The sequence below is a fragment of the Castor canadensis genome, chromosome 14, assembly GCF_047511655.1.
Source record: "Castor canadensis chromosome 14, mCasCan1.hap1v2, whole genome shotgun sequence".
Taxonomy (NCBI): domain Eukaryota; kingdom Metazoa; phylum Chordata; class Mammalia; order Rodentia; family Castoridae; genus Castor; species Castor canadensis.
In genome coordinates, this window is record NC_133399.1 from 4,148,810 (window position 1) to 4,176,239 (window position 27,430).

The window sequence follows — 27,430 nt, forward strand, 5'->3', positions numbered from 1 at the left end:
TAGCATTGTGACCTTCATCCACACTCCCTGGAACATGAGGTGATTGGAACCATTTTGAAGCAGCTGTCATGGACCAGTGCATCTCCACACTGGTCCATGGGACTTAGGTCCCAGTTGCCACCCATGTGGCACTTGGACTTGTCTGTTTAGGTATGGTGCAGGGTGGGTGGGCAGTACCATGGCATCCTGCCCTCTATCTGCAGGGAGCCTGACATGGGCCCGGAACACTCTCATTTAAGCCTGGCAGGATGTCATAGTTCCTGGCAGAAGGTCATTTTTTTCCTGTTAGGAGCCTCTGTGGTCCTTGGGCTCCCAGGTCCTTCCAATCTCCAAAGGACAGAACTGACAGGCCTCAATTATCTAAAAGATTGGAAGGAGAATGTTGAATCCACAAGAGCCCATGCAGTTGCTTTTGAATGCTCTAGTAAAACCTTAAATTTAGAGGCAATCCACACTGCACAACTCACTGCATAGGTGATACACAGGCACTTGGGGTTCAAGTGGGAGGGGACACTGGGGAAGTGACAAAGTTTTGTGGCTGGTGCCTTCCCTGACCTGATTGATGTTCACCTTGGACTGTGTCTAGACAGCATTTTCCAAAATGAAATGCAAATTGTATCAGAACATGAACATAGGGACACAGAGTTGAGACAACCCCATCAGCATGGTCTTCAGGGATCTCAAGGTAATGCAGCGGAAGGCTGTTTGTTCTAGGCGGGAGCAAAGAGGACTAGAAAGAAGATGGGAGAGGAGGGACAAAGGAGGGGCCAAAATCAGTTCCTGAACCAGAGTTCCTTTCCTCTGAAGACAATTTCAGGTGACAATAGAGAAGGGTTTGTTGTGGTGACCCAAATCCCACAATCCAAAACAAGCTGAAAACTAAAATATGTACTTTATACCTTTCTGATTGGTGTATTTTACTATTAGCAAGAGAAACTGATTTAACACAAGCAGGTTCTATATTCAGTCCTGTCCAGACCATATTAACAAAAAGGGTTTGTGCTAGCAAAAAAAAAAAACCCTTTTTATTATACAGTCTTCTTGGATTTGAAGGATGACATTTACTAAGGACTGTGGTAATGAACCGAATAATGTGTATATACCTAGGAAAAGTGCTAGAGAGGGTTTTATAGGAAAAGGACAATAATGATAACTCCATATAAGCAATGGATTTTGGAAGGTATTACCAGCACCCTGAAAATGGAAGGGATGGTGGCTACTCCTGATAGGCCTGGAGGCTCTTCTTATTCATCAAATAGAAAAAGAAAGGGAGAAGTACTACTGCTAATGATTTTAAGATCTTCACAGAGGCTAGTGAAGAACTTGTAGAATGAAAAAGGTGTTGACAATTACTTCTAAATTGATCTTATCAAGTTTGAAATCACAGATTCCATATACTGGGAGCATAGGAAACAGTATATTAGTCAGCTTTCACTCTAACAATTTCTTCAGATAGTGAAGTTATGAGGGTTAAAATTGCTTTTTGCTTGTAATGTAAATGTTATGGGGCACATTTCTGAGTACAAATTTGTATTTAAATGGGATACAGGGAGACATGCATTGACACATGTCTGAAATCTCAGCTACCCAGGAGACTGACAGTAATGGTTTGAGATGTTGAGGCCAGACATCAATATTGCATGGGTGCACCAACAATGTACACATAAAGCCCCTTGATGGAATGCTTTACACTTTCCACAAGAGAGAAACAAAGAACATCTTACACAATAAGTAACAGATATACTCCTCAAGTCCTTTTACCCATGCACACACTATTGTCTAATATATGTCTTGTGGTCTGGCTATGTGGACCATGAGGTAAGAAATAAGGATACAGCCCAAATTCATCTTAGGATGGTGAAAAATAAAGACAAAATGTAAACATGTCTTCTTTATACATTTGGACTCTGTAACCACTTTATAAACTAAACACAAAAGTATGTAGAAAATCATAGCTTCTCTTCCTTCTCTGGCACTACTTTCTAGCTAAACTTTGTTTCCTGGCAGTAATTAGAGTGGTCATCCTCTGACATGGTGCTTGCTATTTCTAGACCAACATAGCAACCTTGGTTTCATGATTTTCCAAAATATTGACCACAAGTGCCCATAGCCAGCAGGTGTTCCTCCAACTTTCTTCCCCACTTGCTCAAAATTTGAAGTTGTTTTTGAATCCCCAGACTTAGCTAGCTTCCACCACTACCAAAAGTGTTTCCTTCATTTCCAAACCCATTAGCCATACCTACTACCACTATACTAACCACCACCATGGCTTCCACCAAAACCACCATTACCATTGAAATTTCTTCCTTGACCAAAATTATCATTACCAAGAAAACAACTAATGACCATTATCAAAGTTTCCAGAAACAGTTTAATGTATTTGGCTGAATGAAGAACTAACTAAACAAATGTTGGTGTGACAGGGCTTTACTGATATCATAAATATTGTCACTCACAATATGGTATTTCCTTTATTAACTTATTTTTGGCAATCATGTGCTTTGAACACAGGGACTTGCACTTTCTTAGCCAGATCTCTAACATTCAAACTCCAAGCTCTTTAGCACCATTTTTGATATTTTTCAGGGAAGGTCTCACATTTGGCCCATGGCTGCTTCATACTATAATACTCCCAAAGATGCCTCCAATATAGGTATAATTATTTGCAAATATAACTATGAAGAGTTACTGACCATCATGATGTTGCATAACTTCTTGCCCCGGTCTCAAACCATTTCTGAAATATTATCCCTTGTTATGGAGGATTTTTGCATCAATGTTCATTAAGGAGATTGGCCTATAGTTCTCCTTTTTTGGAGGTGTCTTTGCCTCCAAATAAATGTAATACTGGCTTTACAAAATGAGTTAGGCAGTTTCCCCTCTCTTTCTATTTTGTGGAACAGTTTAAGGAGGGTTGGTATCAGTTCTTCTTTAAAGGTCTGATAGAATTCAGCAGAGAATCCATCAGGTGCTGATGGATTCTTTTTGGGGAGACTCGTGATTGCTGCTTCAATTTCATTTTGTGTTATAGATATAGTTAAGTGATTAATGTCCTCTTGGTTCAGTTTTGGATGATCATATATATCTAGAAATCTGTCCATTTCTTTAAGATTTTCAAATTTATTTGAATATAGGTTCTCGAAGTAGTCTCTGATGATTTCCAGGACTTCTGTGGTGTTTGTTGTTATCTCCCCTTTTGCATTCCTTATTCTACTAATTTGGGTTTTTTTCTCTCCTCATTTTAGTCAGGTTTGCCAGGGGTCTGTCCATCTTGTTTATTTTTCAAAGAACCAACTTTTTGTTTCATTGATTCTTTGTATGGTTTTTTTGGTTTCTATTTCATTGATTTCAGCTCTTATTTTTCTTATTTCTCTCCTATTTGTTTTGGGATTTTCTTCTTCTTTTTCTAGGAGTTTGAGATGTATCATTAGGTCATTGATTTGGGATCTTTCAGTCTTTTTAATATATGCACTCATGGCTATAAACTTTCCTCTCAGGACTGCCTTTGCTGTGTCCCATAGGTTCCGGTACATTGTGTTTTCATTTTCATTGATTTCCAGGAACTTTTTAATTTCCTCTTTTATTTTATCAATGACCCATTGTTCATTAAGCAATGAGTTATTCAGTTTCCAGCTGTTTGCATGTTCTTTGTCTTTACTTTTGTTGTTGAGTTCTAGTTTTATTGCATTGTGGTCAGATAGAATGCATGGTATAATTTCTATTTTCTTATATTTGCTGAGGCTTGCTTTGTGCCCTAGGATATGATCTATTTTGGCGAAGGCTCCATGGGCTGAGAAGAATGTATATTGTGTAGAAGTTGGATGAAATGTTCTGTAGACATAAAATAGGTCCATTGGATCTATTGTATATTTTAGATCCAAAATTTTTTTATTGATTTTTTGTTTGGATGACCTATCTATTGATGATAATGGGGTGTTAAATTGTCTCCACAACCACTGTGTTGGAGTTAATATATGCTTTTAGGTCCTTCAGGGTACGTTTGATGAAATTGGATGTGTTGACGTTGGCTGAATATAGGTTGATAATTTTTATTTCCTTTTGGTCTATTTCACCTTTTATTTGTATGGAATGTCCTTCTTTATCTCATTGGATCAATGTAGGTTTGAAGTCTACTTGTCAGTAATAAGTATTGCTACTCCTGCCTGTTTTGGGAGGCCATTGGCTTGGTAATTCTTTTTCCAGCCTTTCATCCTAAGGCTATGGTTATTTCTATCAGTGAGACAGATCTCCTGTAAGCAACAAATTGTTGGATCTTCCTTTTTAATCCATTTTGTCAAACAGTGCCTTTTGATGGGGGAATTAAGTCCGTTAACATTAAGCGTTAGTACTGATAGGTATGTGGTGATTCCTGTCATTTAGTTGTCTTAGTTGTTTGAAAGTTTGATTGTGTATACCTAAGTTGAGGTTACTATCTACTTTCTTGCTTTTTCTTTTCCTGGAGTTTGGTGCTGCCTGCCCTTTCATGGTTATGTTGGGTTTCACTTTCTGCGTGCAGAATCCCTTGAAGAATCTTTTGTAGTGGTGGCTTTGTGGTCACATATTGTTTTAGTTTCTGCTTATCATGGAAGACTTTTATTGCTCCATCTATTTTCAATGATAGTTTTGCTGGGTAAAGTATCCTGGGGTTGAAGTTATTTTCATCCAGTGCCCGGAAGATCTCACCCCAAGCTCTTCTTGCTTTTAATGTTTCTGTTGAGAAGTCTGCTGTGATTTTGATGGGTTTACCTTTGTATGTTATTTGTTTTTTCTCTCTTACAGCCTTCAATATTCTTTCTCTAGTTTCTGTATTTGTTGTTTTAATGATAATATGCTGTGGGGTAGTTCTATTTTGGTCTGGTCTTTTTGGAGTTCTGGAGTCCTCTTGCATCTCTATGGGAATAGATTTCTCTAGATTTGGGAAATTTTCTGTTATTATTTTGTTGAATATATTATGCATTCCCTTTGCTTGTACCTCTTGTCCTTCTTCAATGCCCATGATTCTCAGGTTTGGTCTTTTGATGGAGTCTGTGATTTCTTGCATTTTCTTTTCACAGGTCTTAGTTGTTTAACTAATAGTTCTTCCATTTTTCCTTTAATTACCATTTCATCTTTGAGGTCTGAGATTCTGTCTTCTGTTTCTTCTATTCTGCTGGATTGGCCTTCCATTTTGTTTTGCAATTCTGTTTCATTCTTTTTTCTGAGGTTTTCCATATCCTGAGTCCCTTCCTCTTTAATGTTGTCTATTTTTGCCCTGAGTTCATATATCTCCTTATTAATTGTGTTCTTTGTTTCACTTTGGTGTTTACACAGTGCTTCTATGGTTTCTTTTATTTCTTCTTGTGCTTTTTCAAATTCTCTTTTTTTGTTGTCTTTGAATTTCTTGAGTGTCTCCTGTACATTTTGGTTGACCATATCCAGTATCATCTCTATAAAATTCTCATTGACTACCTGTAGTATTTCTTCTTTTTGATTTTTCTTGTGGGCTTCATTGGGTTCTTTGGCATAGTTTATCTTCATTTTTTGGAGTCTGGATCTGAGTATCTGTTTTCTTCATTTCCCTCTGGTTCCTGTAGTAATTTTTTGCTGTGGGGAAACTGGTTTCCCTGTTTTTTCTGTCTTCCTGTCATTGCCCTTGGTGTTGTTATTGTCCCTGTACTGTGTACAATTAAGTATTTTCTAGCTTGTAATAATAACAATGGTGATATTTAGAATGGAAGGGTGAGAGGACATGGAAAGCAAAGAAGTTAAAGAAAAAGGGAAAAACAAACAAGTAGGAAAAAAACAAAACAAACAAAAAAGTTTCAAAGATATACACAGGGAGAGATAGTGTACTAATCAATAGTAAGCTGAACAGGCATTAGACAGACAGAGAGATGATTGAAAATAAATAAATAAATAAATAAATAAATAAATAAATAAATAAATAAAAATCTCCAGTTCAAATGCAATAAACTTTCAGTCTTAATTATTTTGTTTTTGGTCCCTCAGCCTCCAATCCTGGAGATGGTTTCTCAGAAATAGTTCTGTCATTGTGTTACCAAAGGGTAAAAAAACTAAAAAAAAAACAAAAAACAAGAAACAAAAAAAACACCACAAAGTGTCCCAAGTTCAAATGCAATACAGTTTCAGTAAGTTTTTTACCATGCAGGTGTAGTTCAGTTATTGTCTTATCAAAGGAAGAGAGAAACAAATAAGAGTCTGGAGACAGTCCTGTGAATGACTATCTGAGGCTGTGGCTCACCTGCTCGCTGCAGTTAGCTTGCTGTTTCTGGAGGCTTTATTTATGCAGATCTCAAGAGTGTACTTAACACTCAGCTAGCCCCTCAGACTTTGTTTACTTAGCGTTCTCCTGGGCGCAGCTGCCACTGCTACAAGCTTTTTCAGGCTGGCATGTTTATTTACAGCTCATGTAGGAAGGGGGTCTTCTCCCCTATCCTGTGGAGTTTTCCTCCCACCACCACTTTAACAAGCTTTCCCACTCCTGTTTGCTGGGTGTGTGCCATCATTCCTGCTTTCTCTGGCCAGCACCCTCTTTGCTATGTGTCTTTTTTGTTATTGCTTATTATTCAGGTGTTTTTTTCTTTTTTCCCTGGGTGGGGGTCAGTCTGACCAGGGGGCTATGCTGATCTGGCCTAGGGTTGTCTGTGGGAGTATCGTGTGCTGCTTAGCTCTCCTTGTGGTCTGCATCTTCCCAAGCCATCTGGGTGCTGCTGTCTGGCAGCGGCACGGGAGTCCTCCTGTTTTCTCCATTTAATGTGAAGTGGAGATGCTATGCACAGGCTGGAGGTGTGGAGGAGTCAAAGTTTTGCCTCTTCTCGGTGGTTTTTCCTTTAAGATGTATCTCCAGTGTCTCTCCAAGATTTTACTTTAGGAGGCATGCTTTCTGCTTCCTCCCTCTAACCACCATCTTGGAATCCCCTCCCTATTGTTTTCTAGAGTGGTTATAGAACTTGCATTCCCACCAACAGTGTATGAAGTTTCATTTTTCTACACATAATCACCAGCACCTGTTGTTGGTGGTGTTTTTGATGATAGCTATTCTAACAGTGATGAGGTGAAATCTTTAGTGTGGTTTTGATTTGCATTTCCTTTATGGCCAGAGATGGTGAGCATTTTTTCATGAGGTTTGGATTTCTTATTTTGGAAAAGTTCTGTTTAGTTCAGTGGCCCATTTCTTTATGATTTAATGATTTTTGAGGAGTTTAGTTTTTTGAGCTCCCTGTATATTCTGGTTATCAGTCCTGTGATGTATAGCTAGCAAATATTTTCTCCCACTCTGGGTGGTCCCTTCCATTTAGAGACCATTTCTTTGGTTGTGCAGAACTTTTTAATTTCATGTAGTCCCCTTTGTCCATTCATTCTCTTAGTTGCTGAGCTGGTGTGGTTCTACTGAAGCAGTCCTTGCCTGTACCTAATGCTTCCAGAGTAGTCCCTGCTCTTTCCTGTACTAACTTAAGAGTTTCACATCTGATACTAAGATCATTGATCCATCTTGAGTTGATACTACTACACGGTGATAAACATGGATCTATTATCAGTTTTCTGCAGGCAGGTAACCTCTTCTCACAGCAACATTTCTTAAAGAGGCTGCCTATTTTCCATCATATGTTTTTAGTGACTTTGTCAAAAATTAGGTGGGCATACCTGTGTGGATTCATATCCAGGTCCTCTCTTTAATTCCACTGGTCTTCATATCTGGTTTTGTTCCAGAATGATGGTGTTTTTATTGCTATTGCTTCATAATATAATTTGAAGTCAGATATTGTGATTCTGCCAGCATTGCTGTTTTTGCCAAGTACTGCTTTGGCTATTCACAGTATCTTTTGTTTCCAAATGAATTTTAGGGTAGATTTTTCAATCTCTGTGATGAATATCATTGGGATTTTAATGGGAATTGCATTGAACATGTAGATTGCTTTTGATGGTGTGGCCATTTCTACTTTGTTGATTCTATCAATCCATGATCACGGAAGATCCTTCCACCTTCTGTTGTCTTCCTTAATCTCTTTCTGCAGAAGCTTGTAGTTCTCCTTGTAGAGGTCATTCACATCCTTTGTTAAGTTTACTCCTAGGTATTTAATTTTTTTAAGGCTATTGTACATGGAGTTGTTTTCATATATTATTTCCCAATTAACTCATTGTTGGTGTATAGAAAAGTTAATAATTTTTTTAAGTTGATTTTCTATCCTGCCACCTTGCTGAAGCTGTTTATACTGTCTAGGAGTTTTGGGGTAGAGTGTTTTGGGTCTTTGAAGTATAGGATTATGTCGTCTGCAAATAGGACTATTTTGAACAGTTTCTTTACCTATTTGTATTCCTTTTATTTCTTCTTCTTGCCTTATTGCTCTGGTTAGGAATTCAGTACCATGTTGAATAGGAGTGGGGATAGTGGGCATCCTTGTCTCATTCCTGATTTTAGGAAAAGTGATTTCAGTTTTTCTCCATTAAGTATGATGTTGACTATAGGTTTGTCTTCTATAGCCTTTATACTGTTGAGTTACATTCCTTCTATCCCTAGTTTTCTTAGAACTTTTATTACAAAGTGGTGTTGAATCTTATCAAATGCTTTTTCTGCATCTATTGAGATGATCAAGTAGTTTTTGTCTTTGCTTCTATTCATGTGCTGTATTATATTTATAAATTTGTGTATATTGAACCACTCCTGCATTCCCTGGGATGAAGTCAACTTGGTCATTTTGAATGATCTTCTGATATGTTGTTGGATTTGGTTTGCCATTATTTTATTGAGGAATTTTGCATTGATGTGCATTAAGGAGATTGGTAAGTATCCTCTTGTTTTAATATTGGATGGTTATAAGTATTTTGAAATTTTTCCATTTCTTCAAGATTTTCAAATTTATTTGAACATAGGTTCTTAAAGTACACTCTGATGATTCCCTGGATTTCTGTCATGTGATGTTTGTCTCAAGCAGAGGAGAAAACAGGAGAAGAATTTTGGGGCAAACAGACATGTATATTGGAAAATCAGTTTCCTCCTGTGATCATCTTGGTCTTGTTTGTTTCCTTGTTTGCATGTTTTATTTTTGGGAATTGAGGTTTGAACTCAGAGATTTGCATTTTCAGAGCAGGTGCTCAGCTGATTGAACCATATCTCCAGTCTATTTTACTCTAGTTAATTTGGTATTCTTAACCATTTTTATAGCTGACCTTGACTGGTATACCTAGGTTTACAGGAAAGAGATACCAGTGCTAGAATAATTGTGGTCTTTTTTGTTTTGTTTTGTTTTTATGGTTGCACTGAGTTTTGAATTCAGTTGCTCATATTTAGTGTTACCACTTGAGTGACGCTGCTAGCCCTTTTATGTGATGGATATTTTCAAAATATGGTCTTACAAAGTATTTGCTAGCACAGGCTTTGAACCTTTATCTTCATGAGCTTGTCTACCTCCTGAGCAGCTAGGATTACATGCATGAACCATAGGGATCATGGTTCTTTGTAATCTTATGGTGACACTAAAGTTTTGTTTATGTGCTGACTCAGGTTGAGATTTGTCAAAATTCACATTATAACTGCTTATATATCATTTAAAAGATATTTGCACTGATTGCTTCACATAATCATTTTTGATGCAAAAAAAAGGGAATTTGGAAAGTGTGTTGGATAATGTCTGAATTTACAAAGGGGATAATGGGGAGAGTGTTGGTTCTGTGCTAATTTTCTAGCACAGAAATGATTGGAAGTGAGGGTTAATCACAGCTATTTGTGAGGGTTGTAACACTCAGAATAAATCTTCCCACCACTTTCCTTTTGCATTCAAGTAGTTGGTTAGAGAGAGTAATTTGTGCCAATGAAGATATATTTGAGAGGCCCAGACTAAGAGAAAGACACCTTTATATTACTCTCAATGAGGCAAAAAGTTTGTGTATTTGGGAGATGACATGGTGTATTGTATAAGTTAATTTTTTTCTTCATTGTATCAGTTTCTATCACAGAGATTCAGAAATCCTTGTAATTTCTGAGTCAATAAGAGTGTATTTGGTTGTTTTCCTAATCCCCATTCAGGCAGTGTTTGAAATTATTCTAATGATTTGTTTCATGGTGGTACTTCTGTATAACCTTTGGAAGGTGAAGGCATGGCAAATGTGCTATTGCTTGTTGTCTGTTTCACACCGATGCCCAGAAGTTGGAGGGACTGTGCTAAGTCTTGATGGTGTCAGAGTTGAATTGTAGGGGACTCAGTTGGTATTTGAAAGTTGGTTGATGTTGACAAGACCACATATTTTTATCAGAAGTGATGACAAAGGAATACAACACAGATGATAACATTTGGGGTCTTTGTGGGAACATTTGGTAATGTTACCAAAACTACATTCTTGGTAGTTATGTCTTGTGTGAGATGAATTCAGGCAGGGCACTGGAGTCAAGAAAAGTGAAGTGTGGTTCCTTAAGGAAAGAGGACAGACACATTGAGTAGACTTCCTGGGTAGCAGTACTAAGCAAACACAAAATGGTAGAAAACATCAGAAGGTTTGTGAAAATAAGCATTGTAATTAAAACATTGACAAAGATCAAATAGCTCACCTAGGTCACAAGATGTCACAAGATAATTTTGAATATTTTACTCACCTTAAGTTGAGTGTATGACAACAGTGTCTGGAGCAATAGATCTTTAACAAAGCCTCAAGCCCACAAACCATATTCCTAGTTGTGAGGTTAACCCAAGAGATTTTGCTCATTTTAAGCACATAAAGTTGCCCTAGTGTTTTTCACTGTCAGCAGCATATTCTTTTAGGGCAGAGGTTGGGGATTGGTGCTCTGTAGATCACAGATATTTTAAATTTTCTAGGAAGTTTATAAATTTATCTGAATATAAATATATTTATAAATTTACCTGAACTTGTACAGATGTTTGCTTATTCTGTGATTTGCCAAATACATAGAATGTTCTAATTCATTACACATTTCCATTTAAAGTTAAACATCTCTTTGTATGCTGTTGCTTGAACTATACTGATGACTTGTGATGTTGAGCATTTTTCCTACTTGTTCCTTCATGTTACTCTCACTACCTATCATTGTTCTTTGCCGTTTTTTATTCCATTTAAATGGTGTTCTTTTAATTGGAAGTTCAGATGGTTATAATAAATTCAGCAGAATGATTTGTTGTGCATTTACTGGTATATTACACTCTTACTAAAATCCTTCATTTACCTATTTATTTGCTTATTTATTATTCAGGGTCTTGTGATTGCTCAGGAAGAGATATACCAGTAGAGGCACTCTGACAGGTGAGATGCTTTATTAAGTATTTACATTATCACATTTTATATCCTCCTTTATGATACCAAACATTTAAAAAATGTATTGTTAGTATTTCCTATCCATGTAAAATCCTTTTCTAAGTAGCTAAATGCATTTCAAATAAAGATGTGCTTCTTTATATTGGCATGGTAGTATGTTCCACATTATTTTTCCTCAATCTATATATAATATAACTGTTCTTACTAATTGTTCATATTATAAGGTATGATCATCTAGTCCATAATTCACTTTCGATGACTTTAAGCAAATCTTTTCCTTGAATATTAGTAGTGAGGAAGAATGTGAAGATTTTTTATTCATCCATTTTATTCCTAACAGTGTTTTCTTTATGTGTTCTGTGTTCTTAGCTTATATGTTTTTCATAAATCATTATTCTCATTCTGATAATAGAATTTTGGACCCAAGGGCCACATTCCTCAGACTCCACATTCCAGGTCCACCTATTCACCCATAGATGTCAAATAAAGAAGCATGGTGAAGACAGGGAAAGGAGAATTAGTTCACAGGTAGGGATATGCTGTGGGAAGAGGCAGAGTAAGTACTCAGCTCATCTTCAGCCATCTGCAGACTACAGACATGAGATATAGATTTAAATAGACAAAGAACTGAGGGCAGGGATGAAAGACATGCATAGTTAAATGGTTCCAGTCACAGGTGTGGTCTAGTTGGTATTCACTCAGCTGTAGAATTGGGAGGGTTCTGGCGTTGTTATCTGGAGGATGGTCCATGCAAAGGTGTGTCTTCTGTTTTGGGTAGATTTGGTTCCATTTTATAAAGATATTATGTATCTTGTCCTTACTAGATTCCAAGAGGGATGGAAGATGACTACAGGGTGAATGACTCAGAGCAAAGACAGATCCAAAATGGAGAGATGGCATGTTTTTCCTTCATTTTCGTCATTTGTGTGCTGGGTAAGGAGTCCATGCTTTTCAGCCAATGCAGTTTGAGGAACTCTTCCAATTCTTTTCCACTGACAATCAATATTTCTCTGTCTCCTCATACTTGTTGTTATTTGTTCATTGTGTGTAGAGAGTGGACATTATCTGTCCTGCCCTCTGTGTGCAGGCTCGTTTGACCTCAGTGTAGAGTCATTGACCTCATTCTTGTACTCTCTACTGCAGGTTACTTATGGACATCACACCAGTATTGATAATGTAATCACATTTATGAATGCAGAACCAGCAGTCTCTGATGCATCCTTCATATATACATACCGTAGAAAACTACCCATATACTTCATATTGTGGCTTATGCCTATAATCCTAATATATCGAAAGCTGAGATTGGGTAGATATCATTGAAAGGCATCTTGGGGAAATAGTTCCTGCGACCCCATCTCGAAAATAACCAGAGTTAAATGGAGTGCAATTGAGCACCTGGTTTGAAGAACAAAGCAATAAGATCAAACCAAGTCCCATAATCACATAAAAGCCAAATCTGAGACCTGTCCTTTATAATGTTCTAAGATTGAGGTATTTTACTACTATCAAGAGAAACTAGTGTAACACAAAGAAATTCTATGTTCAATCTTTTCTTGACTTTATGAAGAAAAAGGGTTTGTGCTGGCAAAATAAAATAAAAAAAAAAACAAAGAACAACAACCACAAAAATGCCTTGTTACTTATTTATAGTCTTCCTAAATGTGAAGGATGATATTTACTAGGAATGAATTGAGCAATAGGTATCTAGCTAGGAAAAGGGTAGACAAAGACATATTGGAAAAGGAGGATAATGGTAATGACACATAAGCAATGGATTTTGTTTTTTTTTTTCATTTTTCTTTTATTATTCATATGTGCATACAAGGCTTGGTTTATTTCTCCCCCCTGCCCCACCCCCTCCCTTACCACCCACTCCACCCCCTCCCGCTCCCCCCCTCAATACCCAGCAGAAACTATTTTGCCCTTATCTCTAATTTTGTTGTAGAGAGAGTATGAGCAATAATAGGAAGGAACAAGGGGTTTTGCTGGTTGAGATAAGGATAGCTATACAGGGCATTGACTCACATTGATTTCCTGTGCATGGGTGTTACCTTCTAGGTTAATTCTTTTTGATCTAACCTTTTCTCTAGTTCCTGGTCCCCTTTTCCTATTGGCCTCAGTTGCTTTAAGGTATCTGCTTTAGTTTCTCTGCGTTAAGGGCAACAAATGCTAGCTAGTTTTTTAGGTGTCTTACCTATCCTCACCCCTCCCTTGTGTGCTCTCGCTTTTATCATGTGCTCAAAGTCCAATCCCCTTGTTGTGTTTGCCCTTGATCTAATGTCCACATATGAGGGAGAACATACGATTTTTGGTCTTTTGAGCCAGGCTAACCTCACTCAGAATGATGTTCTCCAATTCCATCCATTTACCAGCGAATGATAACATTTCGTTCTTCTTCATGGCTGCATAAAATTCCATTGTGTATAGATACCACATTTTCTTAATCCATTCGTCAGTGGTGGGGCATCTTGGCTGTTTCCATAACTTGGCTATTGTGAATAGTGCCGCAATATACATGGATGTGCAGGTGCCTCTGGAGTAACAGTCTTTTGGGTATATCCCCAAGAGTGGTATTGCTGGATCAAATGGTAGATCGATGTCCAGCTTTTTAAGTAGCCTCCAAATTTTTTTCCAGAGTGGTTGTACTAGTCTACATTCCCACCAACAGTGTAAGAGGGTTCCTTTTTCCCCGCATCCTCGCCAACACCTGTTGTTGGTGGTGTTGCTGATGATGGCTATTCTAACAGGGGTGAGGTGGAATCTTAGTGTGGTTTGAATTTGCATTTCCTTTATTGCTAGAGATGGTGAGCATTTTTTCATGTGTTTTCTGGCCATTTGAATTTCTTCTTTTGAGAAAGTTCTGTTTAGTTCACCTGCCCATTTCTTTATTGGTTCATTAGTTTTGGGAGAATTTAGTTTTTTAAGTTCCCTGTATATTCTGGTTATCAGTCCTTTGTCTGATGTATAGTTGGCAAATATTTTCTCCCACTCTGTGGGTGTTCTCTTCAGTTTAGAGACCATTTCTTTTGATGAACAGAAGCTTTTTAGTTTTATGAGGTCCCATTTATCTATGCTATCTCTTAGTTGCTGTGCTGCTGGGGTTTCATTGAGAAAGTTCTTACCTATACCTACTAACTCCAGAGTATTTCCTACTCTTTCTTGTATCAACTTAAGAGTTTGGGGTCTGATATTAAGATCCTTGATCCATTTTGACTTAATCTTGGTATAGGGTGATATACATGGATCTAGTTTCAGTTTTTTGCAGACTGCTAACCAGTTTTCCCAGCAGTTTTTGTTGAAGAGGCTGCTATTTCTCCATCGTATATTTTTAGCTCCTTTGTCAAAGATAAGTTGCTTATAGTTGTGTGGCTTCATATCTGGATCCTCTATTCGGTTCCACTGGTCTTCATGTCTGTTTTTGTGCCAGTACCATGCTGTTTTTATTATTATTGCTTTGTAATATAGTTTGAAGTCAGGTATTGTGATACCTCCTGCATTGTTCTTTTGACTGAGTATTGCCTTGGCTATTCGTGGCCTCTTGTGTTTCCATATAAATTTAACAGTAGATTTTTCAATCTCTTTGATGAATGTCATTGGAATTTTGATGGGAATTGCATTAAACATGTAGATTACTTTTGGGAGTATGGACATTTTTACTATGTTGATTCTACCAATCCATGAGCATGGGAGATCTCTCCACTTTCTATAGTCTTCCTCAATCTCTTTCTTCAGAAGTGTATAGTTTTCCTTGTAGAGGTCTTTCACATCTTTTGTTAGGTTTACACCTAGGTATTTGATTTTTTTTGAGGCTATTGTAAATGGAATTGTTTTCATACATTCTTTTTCCGTTTGCTCATTGTTAGTGTATAGAAATGCTAATGATTTTTCTATGTTGATTTTATATCCTGCTACTTTGCTATAGCTATTGATGATGTCTAGAAGCTTCTGAGTAGAGTTTTTTGGGTCTTTAAGGTATAGGATCATGTCGTCTGCAAATAGGGATATTTTGACAGTTTCTTTACCTATTTGTATTCCTTTTATTCCTTCTTCTTGCCTAATTACTCTGGCTAGGAATTCCAGTACTATGTTGAATAGGAGTGGAGATAGTGGGCATCCTTGTCTGGTTCCTGATTTTAGAGGGAATGGTTTTAATTTTTGTCTGTTAAGTATAATGCTGGATGTAGGTTTGTCATATATAGCTTTTATAATGTTGAGGAACTTTCCTTCTATTCCTAGTTTTCTTAGAGCTTTTATCATGAAATGATGTTGGATCTTATCAAAGGCTTTTTCTGCATCTATTGAGATGATCAAGTGGTTTTTGTCTTTGCTTCTGTTAATGTGGTTTATTACGTTTATTGATTTTCGTATGTTGAACCACCCCTGCATCCCTGGGATGAAGCCTACCTGGTCGTGGTGAATAATCTTTTTGATGTGTTGCTGAATTCGATTTGCCATTATTTTGTTGAGGATTTTTGCATCAATGTTCATTAAGGAGATTGGCCTATAGTTCTCCTTTTTGGAGGTGTCTTTGCCTGGTTTTGGGATAAGTGTAATACTGGCTTCATAAAATGTGTTTGGCAGTTTTCCTTCCCTTTCTATTTCATGGAACAGTTTAAGGAGGGTTGGTATCAGTTCTTCTTTAAAGGTCTGATAGAATTCAGCAGAGAATCCATCAGGTCCTGGACTTTTCTTTTTGGGGAGACTCTTGATTGCTGCTTCAATTTCATTTTGTGTTATAGGTCTAGTCAGGTGATTAATTTCCTCTTGGTTCAGTTTTGGATGATCATATGTATCTAGAAATCTGTCCATTTCTTTTAGATTTTCAAATTTATTTGAATATAGGTTCTCAAAGTAGTCTCTGATGATTTCCTGGACTTCCATGGTGTTTGTTGTTATCTCCCCTTTTGCATTCCTAATGCTACTAATTTGGGTTTTTTCTCTCCTCATTTTAGTCAGGTTTGCCAGGGGTCTATCGATCTTGTTTATTTTTTCAAAGAACCAACTTTTTGTTTCATTAATTCTTTGTATGGTTTTTTTGGTTTCTATTTCGTTGATTTCAGCTCTTATTTTTATTATTTCTCTCCTTCTATTTGTTTTGGGATTTGCTTGTTCTTGTTTTTCTAGGAGTTTGAGATGTATCATTAGGTCATTGATTTGGGATCTTTCAATCTTTTTAATATATGCACTCATGGCTATAAACTTTCCTCTCAAGACTGCCTTAGCTGTGTCCCATAGGTTCCAGTACATTGTGTTTTCATTTTCATTGACTTCTAGGAACTTTTTAATTTCCTCTTTTATTGCATCGATGATCCATTCTTCATTAAGTAATGAGTTATTTAGTTTCCAGCTGTTTGCATGTTTTTTGTCTTTACTTTTGTTGTTGAGTTCTACTTTTACTGCATTGTGGTCAGATAGTATGCACGGTATTACTTCTATTTTCTTATATTTGCTGAGGCTTGCTTTGTGCCCTAGGATATGATCTATTTTGGAGAAGGTTCCATGGGCTGCTGAGAAGAATATATATTGTGTAGAGGTTGGATGAAATGTTCTGTAGACATCTACTAGGTCCACTTGATCTATTGCATATTTTAGATCTTGGATTTCTTTATTGAGTTTTTGTTTGGATGACCTATCTATTGATGATAATGGAGTGTTAAAGTCTCCCACAACCACTGTGTTGGCATTTATATAAGCAATGGATTTTGGAAGGAATTACTAGGACCCAGAAAATGAAAGAAATGATGGATATACCTGATGGACCTAGAGGCTCTTCTTATTCAGAAAACAGATAAACAATGGGAGGAATTGCCATACTGATAATTTTGAGAAGTTAGGGAAAGAAAGGAGTTGATGGCTCAGAGCCTGGTGAAGAACTCATGGAAAGAAAAACATGTTGAAAATTACTTCTAAATTGATCTTATCAAGTTTGAAACTGCATATTTGCCAGCTTTCACTCTGTAACAAATTCATGAGGTAGTGCAGGTGTAAGGGTTAAAATTGTTTTTTGGTTCACAGTTATGGAGGATCCCACCCATGATCAAATGGCTCTGTTGGTTTTGGACATGGGGCTTCATAGCACATAGAATGAATCACATCATGGTAGGGAACAGAAGCACAGAAATAGAGGAAGGTCCAGTGAACTTTCTTGATGGCTTATCTCCCAAAATCTGAAGACTCATACTTGGCTACAAATCTTACATGTTTGAAAACCATCCAATAGTCCCAAGCAAGGGGCAAATCCCTCACACATTGGCTTTGGGTGACATTGCTTCAAATAGGACTAGATAGGAGGGAATGGGGAGTGATTTGTCAATAAGTAGTACGTTAAAGTTGTCAGGAGTAGTACTTTCTGCACATGCATATGTGTTTGACATTTTATGTATTCCAAGATTGTAACACTGTACCTTTATCTAGGCAGTATGGGCAGGGCATGCATAGAGTTGGTAGGGTCAGAGTGTAATTTCTGTATGTGCAGAATGTCTGGGAAAGTCAAGTTTACAGAAAGACTCATGGAACCAGCCTCATGAAGAATGAGTTTATGAATATGACAGTTTCTCTTTATCAGAACTTTAAAGTATCTCAATGTGACTTTTACCTCTATTGACTATTAAAGTCAACATTGAATGAGGGAGCATTATTACCATGTGAGGAAAAGGGCAAAGCAGGCATGCTAAATCCCCAGAGTTAAATCCTTAGGTATCCCTGCTACAACACTGGGAATATTGCTCTGTGGGGCACTATTTCAGTTTTCAGTGTGGTCTTCAAGCTTGGGGAATATGCTGTAACTTCTAAATGTGGGTTTTCATAGAGTTTATTTATTTCATTCTTTTTTATTTGTATTACTTTGTTTAGTTTATTTTTTTGCAGTGCTGGAGATGAAACCTATGGCCTTGCTCATGCTAGGAAATTGAACAACCACTGAGCTATTCATTTCTTTACTCCAAGATTCACCTATTTTCATATTTCAGTGTTTTTCATGAAGGGCAAATAGTTCATGAGACCTCACCTCCAAAAATAACTAGAGCAAAATGGACTGTAGTGTGACTCAAGAGATAGGGAACTTATTTTGCAAGCATGACATCCTGAATTCAAAGCCCAGTCCCACCAAAAACAAAAGAAAAATGCATAAGATAATGATTAATAACTCAACATGCTTATCAGCCAACAGGATGCAATTGTTACCAAATTCATTACTCAAAACCTGTGAAATAACATTTTTGGTAAGATAATAAATAATGCTGAAGAGTCACCACATTCCAAGGTATAAAGGTATAAAATGCACTTTAAATAATGAAGTGTATAGATTTTGACAAATTCTTGTATTCCTTGAGAAGCAGTATTGCCAGAGTGAAGCTGCATATTACCTGAAAGCAGGTGAGTCACAGGTAAATGCTGGGGGAGGTTCTCTCCTTTCTAAAGGTATAATTCTGGTTGTCATGTGACCATTTTATGTACAGTGTTTTGATTTTGGCATGCATAGTTATCCTTGGGTCACACTTATCTATGTACATATGAAGATGATCTGTGAAGGTCAGACTCTGGGAAAGCCACATTTTGGTAGTTTTCTTGAGAAAGTGCTTTGCACATGACAGTTTCTTTTCATTAGAACCTTAAAATGACTGAAGGAGATGGTCTTTCTGAGATGGTGTAAGGTATATAAGCCTAGACATTTCTCACTAGGAGATGGAAATAGGATATGATGGGCTCCCGGAGTTATATCCTCAAGTTTCTTTGATGATCACTGGGAACTCTTGACTTGCAGGGCTCCTTTTCAGTGCCCAGAGTGCTCTTCACCTTTGCAATTGTGTGGAAACATGAGAATATGGGTTTTCTTTGTGGTCTTGTGGAAAGAAGCTTCCTTCTCTGTGCTTGTTCAAAGTTGCTTTTCATCTTGATGGCTTTGTATAATTTGTTTCCATTTAGTGCTACCTTCTCTATATATTAAAATGAAATAATTTAAATCTGTTGCTGGTACACTTTCATGTCCATGGCTGAAAATGGACAAATAAAAAAAGTTTGAAAAAGTATTGGCCCTCTACCTCATTCCAAATTTCTGATTTTGCACATCAGTCCTCAATCCACTTGCAATATTCTTGCCTGACTTTCAAATGCCTCCTTCTCTAATGTCATGATATCTCCATGGGACTCTGTATATGGAATTCCTAGAGTACACTTGTCCCACTTTCAGGTGGAATAAGCATGAAGGGCGTAGATTTTGACATAGTGCATGTGCCTTTTCTGGGAAGCCAGGAGAAGTTTTGAGAAATGAGGAAGTCTGAGCATTTTCTGTTGCTAGGCACTGTCTTATACATCTCCACAGCCAGGTCCTGATCCTGTCACTAGTTCCTTGATGTTCTTTGTCTGAATCACTAGCCAATCAGACAGGCTGTTTCTGTTCATTAGGATCCAATGCTGAGCAACAATGTAAATGCTCCATGATGCACAATGGGTCATTAAGCCATCTGCCATGTTGTCCATTGTCTACTGATGAAAGACTTTGCAGGCACATCACCTTGTGCAGCTGAGTGATTTACACTGACTGCAGAATATTACAGGACATGTGGTTTCATGTCCAGTGTGATATGGACAGTGAGGCCAGGACCTGCAGTTGCATAAGAGGAGAGGGCCACAGACATGCTTGTGGCATTACTTGGGTCACAGTTATTTTCTCAATGTGTGAATTGATCCCACTTTTGATGCCATTCACTCTTTGGTCTCCTGAAACCTTCATGGTGGTGTAGGGCAGGGAATCAGGAACTCTCTGTCCTTTCCTATCTTGCCCTGTGAGATGAATTCATCATGTCCCACAGTCCTTGCTGGACAGCTTCACACCCAAACCTGAGGCTCCCTGTCTGTGTGGTGATGACAGCATATCCATTGGACACTCTTGGCTTATTTATGATGTTTGTGTGGGAATGGAGCATTGGATTGCCATGTACCCTCTCTCTCCTTTCTCTAAGGTCGGTTCTGGGTATCCTATGAGACGTTCAGGTTCAGGGTAAACAAGTATTAAATCCAAAATCTTGTCCTCTGAGGCCCCTCCCTCTTACTGCTCTCAGTAAGTCGCTGACATTCCATGTATCCTCCACCTTGCAGGAACCATTGCAAATAGGCACCTACATGCATACATGGTTTCTCTTGGAGTGGAAGGGCAACTTATTCCTCTCTCTCTCACATGCCTACTACTGTCCTCAGACTGTTTCTCATTGTTTAGTGATGAAATCATGATTAACACAAGACATGATTTCAGTTCATGTAGTACACTAGAGGGTATGCCCAAAAGTAAGTTATGCAGGCATCCCAATGGTTAGGCAGAGGAGCTTTGCTTTAAAATGTAGAAGAAAACAACAGTACAAAGAAATTGGGAGGACTGGTGGAGTGGCTGAAATGGTAGAGTGCTTGCCTAGCAAGTGTGAGGTCTTGCCCCCCACCCCAAAAAAGAACAAACAAATTCTAAGAAATTTGGAGGGGAATGATGATGAGGGTCACAAAATCAGCTTATATTGCCAGGAACATTTTTGCTGTGATCATCCTGTCCTGAAGGTGACCGTAAAGGGGATTTTGTTGGCTGGCTCAGTCTGAGGGTGGGTCAGAATGCAGAGGACTGAAGGAAGGGAAGAAAATTCATAAATGCTTGCTTTATAGGTGGTTTGTTTGCACTGATTAATTCAGGCAACCATTGTTAAGGCGAATCCATGAGCCTTTGGAAAACTGTGGGAGCTTGTCAGGGTTTATAAAGGGTGGGTGGATCATGTTAAGTATAATATAAGATTGCTTCTTCTATTCTTCACAGAAAAGTGGTTGAGAAGTCAGTGTTCTTTTTTTCCATTGTTTTTTGTTTTCTGATACTGAGATTTGAACTCGGGGCTTACATCTTGAACTACTCCACCAGTCATTTTTGGGAAGGGTATTTTTGAGATAGAGTCTCACAAACTACTTGCTTTCAGCAATGATCCTCCTAATTTCTGTGTCCTGAGGAGCTGGGATTACAGACATGATCAACCAGCAGCTCAATTGTTTTTTATTAAATGAGGTCATGGTCTTCAATCAGATATTTATCAAAATTTCAGAAATTGAATAAAACAACCATTTAATCCCTGTCATTTTGCTGTCATGTGGTTGATGAGAGAAGTATTTTGAACAAACTGAGAAAGTCTGAATTATACCATTGGAATGATAAACATGCTTTTGTTCTTCCTACTGGAAAAATGGTTTTGTATGTTTGAAAGTAAATGTGGGTTTGTAGTATCATTTTTATGATTTGGTTATTTTGTCAAGGCTTATTTCAATTGCAAATATGCTGAGATTATTCAAGCCTTTGATTAAGCCAGCACCCCATCACCTCCACCCTACCATGGGGACCACCCTAACCCTTCCTCATTTGCCATTGGCACCAGAAACTGGAAAATGTTTCCCTTCCCACAAGTTACAAAGGTTTTTAAAGTCTTTGCCAGGTGCCAGTGTATTACACATGTAATCTTACCTACTCAGGAGGCAGAGATCAGAAATATTTCAGCCAAATAATTCATGGACCCTATCTCAAAAATATCCAACAGGGAAGGGGATGGTGGAATGGCTGAAATGGTAGACATCTGCATAGCAATCATGAGGACCTGAGTTCAAATCCCAATGCTGCACCAGAAAAAAGTACTCTTGATACTGAAAGCCCAACCCTCTCTCTGCCCTGCTCACTACTCATCTTCCTTGTGGCAGAGGTTGCAAGGTGACTTCTCTCACCAATAATGAAATTCCTTGACACATCCATGTGTTCTGCTTTGATTCTCCCAGGCATGGAGAATCTGTGTGTCTTTGATCAGGGACCATGCAAGATGACAACACCATGCCTTTCCTGCTGGTCCAGTAGGTTTCGGGCCTGGCCTAGGAGCCACTCCTTATCAGAAATCACAGGCTGTCCCCTTGGGAAAATGTGGAATTTTCTCAGCATATTTTTGGTCCCATTTCCTGGCTGAAGAAGCAGGTTCCACTCTGAAATGTGTGTTCTGATTAAACAATATGAATCCCCAGGCTTGGCTGTATAGGGGACAGGGAGGACAACTGGGCTACTGAGGACATTACTTGAAATCCATTAATTACTCCTTAGACTGTGCCAGGTAGGGTATGTCTTCTGTTACTCAGATCTCAGAGGATGGATCCAAGATCACTAGCCAATGAGAAGTGCTGGAGGGCAAGGGCTGTAAGAACTGATGAATCAGAGACTGCTACATGGAGAACCTTCTGCTTAACACAGGAAATACCTTTCTATCTCCACTGTTTTCTGGATAATTATGTGCTGATGAGAGCGCCATGGTGTGATACATTCTCTCTCCTATTGTGACATGCTCATGGCACCAGGGTAGGGAGTGGAACTCAAGTCACCACAGAAGCTTGAAATGGTAAGTTTGTGATTTGCATCCCCAGATCCAGGAAGATAAGGAGGAGCCAACCAGCCTGAAGTGGCTGCTACAGACCCAGTTCTCCCCAGCCTAGCTCAGGGCTGTGTGGCCTGCATCCGTGCTGCTGCTGTTGCTGCTGCTTTGCGTTCAATCTTTCTGCCTTGTGATGGGTTGGGACCTGGCTGATGGACAAACCCTGGTGTCCTGTCCTCTGCCCTGAGGGCAATGTGGCCTATGCCCAGAGCCCTCTCAGGGAAACTCTGCACCTGAGCCCTGTGACTTCCCATCAGGCATTGGGTTGAAATATTGGGTTTCTGCCTTGGAGAAGAAGTTGACCATAAGAACATTAACTTTGTGCAAAACAGCCCTTTTCATTGTAATGGCAGAAAGACTGTATGCTTTGAGTGAACTGTATCAATGTGAGTAGAAGAGTCTAGCACAATGTTTCTCTGAGGGAAATCAGCAAGTATTTGAAAGGAAGAATGCCTGCATCTCAGTGTTTTCAAAAGTGAGAGGGTCCCCACTTCCTTCAATATTCTCAGGGCAGCGCTAATTGCCCTGACCATGTTAAATGATTTAAAACAGGTTCTCAAATACAAGGTGAGGTTCCAAGCCCAGTGTTTTTTAATCCTGTAATCAAACCCTAAATTTACAGCTATCTCCACCTTGCCCAACCCACTAGAAAGATGATGCACATGTGTTTGGTGAGATATTGGGAAGGTGTTGAGGGTTTGAGGTTTTGCCCTGTCTGACATAAATGATGGTATTCTTGGCCTGTGTCTAGATGGCATGTTAAAAAGAAAATACAGATATAGACCTGACCTTATGAAAGGGATTGCAGTAGCAACAGGAATGCCTGCAAGTGTCTCAAGGGTGAAGTAGAGAAGGCTTTCTAAGGTGGAGCAAACTGTAGTTGAAACAAGATGGGAGGGGGGGAATAAATCAGGGCCAAAATCAGCTCCTGGGCCAGAGTCTTTCTCCTGAGGTGAGACAATTTCAGGTGGCAATAAAGAATGGAAAGAATTTCTGTGGAAAACATTCAAGAGTAAGTGTTCTGTTTCACCAGATCAATAGGAACAATTAAACTTATTTATCCATGGCTTCTTTCATGTGGTATCTGAATATATGCTAGTGAGGTGATGCCAGTACCACCTCAGGTAAATTGAAGATGAGGAATGATGGCCAACAGAGCACATGTACGCTTGGAACTGGCATCTGCATTGGAGTAAGTATGGTGGGACTCACTTGTGAACTTAATTTGTTTCCGCTAAATCCATGCTGTATCAGCATTGAAATCTAAGATACCCACTTGTGTTACAGAGTTTGGGTGGTTTTTAAGCAAATACCACACATTTACATCAGAGGGATATCAGGAAAAAGTTGTGGCACAGCTCAGAACTGTCAAATGATTCTGGATAAGAGCTTGGAAATGGTTGCAATTGAATTTGTGGAGGAGGGATCTGTTCCCTTGTTGGAAGGTGGGGAGCACTGTGTGTGAAGGCCTCAGGGTGAAATTACTTCATTGTTCAGATTTCTCTCCTTTCTTCCTAGGAGGGAACTGCCATGGGCTGCATCAGAACAGAGACAAAGGTCTCTAAGCATGGGAATATGTTTAACCTTCTCTTCCTGAACTGTGGGTGAAACAGGCTGCTTTCTTGAGTGGCCTTTTCCCCCTCTATAGAATCATTTTCTACAAAGTAACAGTTTACTGAAGAACTTAAATTTTTTCTTGTGATTTGATTGTAAAAATGTAATTTTTCCTGGTTGGAACAAGAGTGGGTAGACTGATCAGATTTAAGTTTGCAAGGGGAATTCTTCCTATTTTCTTTTTGGTGGGACTGGGGCTTGAACTCCAGGTTCTACCACTTGATCCACATCTCCAGTTCATTTTACTCTGCTTGTTTGGAAAAAGGATCTCACAAACGGTTTGCCCTTCTGAACTCAAACCATACTCCACCAATCTCAGTCTCCAAGTAGCTATAATTACAGAAGTGGGTCTCCAGTGCCCAGCACAAGGGGAATTCTTAAATATTTATAAATATTATTTGAATCCCTATGCAACTGAATAGATAGCCCATTATTACTTCTTGTATTTCCCTCTGATCTCTGCCAGTTCTGTACATTGATTTGACCAATAGATTTTTTGTGGTTTGGTATTCCCTTTCATGGGTTTATTTGCTTTCACTTTCTGTGTGCAGAATTCCTTGGAGAATCTTTTCTAGTGTTCGTTTGGTGGTCATATATTGTTTTAGTTTCTTTTTATCTTGGAAGACTTTTATTTTTCCATCTATTTTGAATGATAGTCTCACTGGGTAGAGTATCCTAGGGTTGAAGTTATTTTCATTTAATGCCCGGAAGACCTCGCTCCATGCTCTTCTTGCTTTTAATGTTTCTGTTGAGAAGTCTGCTGTGATTTTGATTGGTTTACCTTTGTATGATATTTGTTTTTTCTCTCTTACAGCCTTCAATATTCTTTCTCTAGTCTCTGTGCTTGTTGTTTTAATGATAATATGTTGTGGGGTTGCTCTCTTTTGGTCAAGTCTGTTTGGTGTACTGGAGGGTTCCTGTGCCTGGACAGACATAGTTTTCTCTGGATTTGGGAAATTTTCTGTTATTATTTTGTGGAATATATTATGCATTCCTTTTGCTTGCACTTCTCCTTCTTCAATGCCTATGATTCTCAGGTTTGGTTTTTTAATGGAGTCAGTGAGTTTTTGCATGTTCCTTTCACAGGTCCTGAGTTGTTTGACTAATAGTTCTTTGGTTTTTCTTTTAATTTCCATTTCATCTTGAAGTACTGAGATTCTGTCTTCTGTTTGTTCTGTTGTGTTGGAATGGCCTTCCATTTTGTTTTGTATTTCTGTTTCACTCTTTTTTCTGAGGTTTTCCATGTTATGGGTCACTTCCTCTTTAATGTTGACAATTTTCATCCTTAATTCATTTAGCTCTCTATTTATGGTATTTTCTGTTTCACTTTCTTCTTTATTTAGGGCTCCTATGATTTCCTTTATTTCTTTTTGTGTTTTCTCATATTGTTTATTTTTGTTCTCTTGGAATTTCTTTAGTGCCTCTTGTACATTTTGGTTGACCATGTCTAGTAACATCTCCATGCAATTCTCAGTGATTATTTGCAGGATTTCTTCTTTCAAAATGTTCTTGTGGGATTCCTTGGGTATTTTGGCATAGTTTATTTTGTTGGAGTCTGGATCTGGGTATCTGTTTTCTTCATTTCCCTCTGAATGCTGTACTAATTTATTTTTTGGTGGAGAATGGTTTCCATCCTTTTTTTTTATCTTCTCATATTTCCACTTGGTATTGTTTCTGTCCCTGGACTATATGCATTTTAGTGTTAGCTGAGTTACAATACTGAAACTAACAAAATCAAGGAAGAAGGAGAATATAGAATAAGAAAGAGAACTAGATGGAAAAAAAGAAAAAACTTAAAAAAAGAGTACCAAGGAAAACAGCAGGGAGAGATGGTGGATGATCAAAGAGCAAACCAGACAGCCAAAACTTTAAAGGAAGGTAAACAAACAAAAAAATAACAAAAAAATCACCTGCTCAATAACAGTGGAATCTAAGTCTTAGCAGTTCTGCTGTTACTCCTTTAGCATCTAGACCTGTCTATGTCTCCTAGGCAGGTTTGGAGCCCTCCTGTGGCAGGTGGCACCTGCATGGTGTCCCATGGGCTTGCAAGTGGAGGCCTGTTATTGAGGTGATTTATCAGGCATTTGGAGCATGGGCCTGGTGTGCCTGAAGGGCAGGGGCCTGGTGGAGTGGATATCGTGCATGTCTGTGGATCTCTGGCTTTGCAGGCCTTAGGGCTGTGGTCCTAGCCGAGCAAAGATCATGCAGGCCAGTGCAGGCCTTAGGGGTGTGGGCCTGGTGGAGTGAAATCGTGAATACCTGTGGAATGCTGATTTGGCAGGCCTTAGGCAGGTGGTTCTGTGGAGCGGAGATCATGTGGGCCTGTGCAGGCCTGAGGGGCACGGCCCAGCAGAGATAATGCGTGCCTGTGGATCCCCAGCTAGGCAGCACTTAGGGGCACAGTCTGGCTGAGATCGTGCAGGTATGAGGGTTGGGAGTTTAGGGGAGCACGGCCGTGGTGGGGCTGAGGAGTAGGCCCAAGGATCAGAGATCCCACAGCCTGCAGAGCAGCGGCTTCACAGGCCTACGCGATGGGGCTTGGTGTGCAGTGCCAGCTGTTCTTTTAGTAAATTGTGGTATGGAGAAGCCTTCCACTAGCTAGGGATTCAGAGTGCTGATGTTTCAGCTCTCACTGGTGCTTTACCTCAGCCAATTTTGCCTCCAGCATCTCAACAAAGGCCCTGGTTCATGGAGCTCATGTGGTCTGAGGCTATCTCCCAGTCATCATCTTGGATCTCTCTTGGGTTTGATTTTTGAGATAGGACCCTGTGAGCTATTTGCCCAGGCTGCCTCTGATCTCTGCCTCCCAAGTACCTAGGATTACATGTGTAAGCCACTGGTGCACAGTTCTATTGTACATTTTTGCATGAATATTGCTACTGTATTAGTTTTCCCTAAATAGTCTATTTTTAGGGGTTGTTTGTTGAAGGTTTTTTTTTTTTTGCCAGCAGTGGTTTATGAACTCAGGGTTTGCACCCAAGGCAGGTGCTCTTCCACTTGAGCAACTCTTCCAGTCCTCTTTTTGTGAAGTGTTTTTTCAACAAGCATATCCCAAACTATTTGCCCTCGGATGGCTTCAAACCTCAATGGTTCTGACTCTTCCTCCTGAATATCTAAGATTAGAG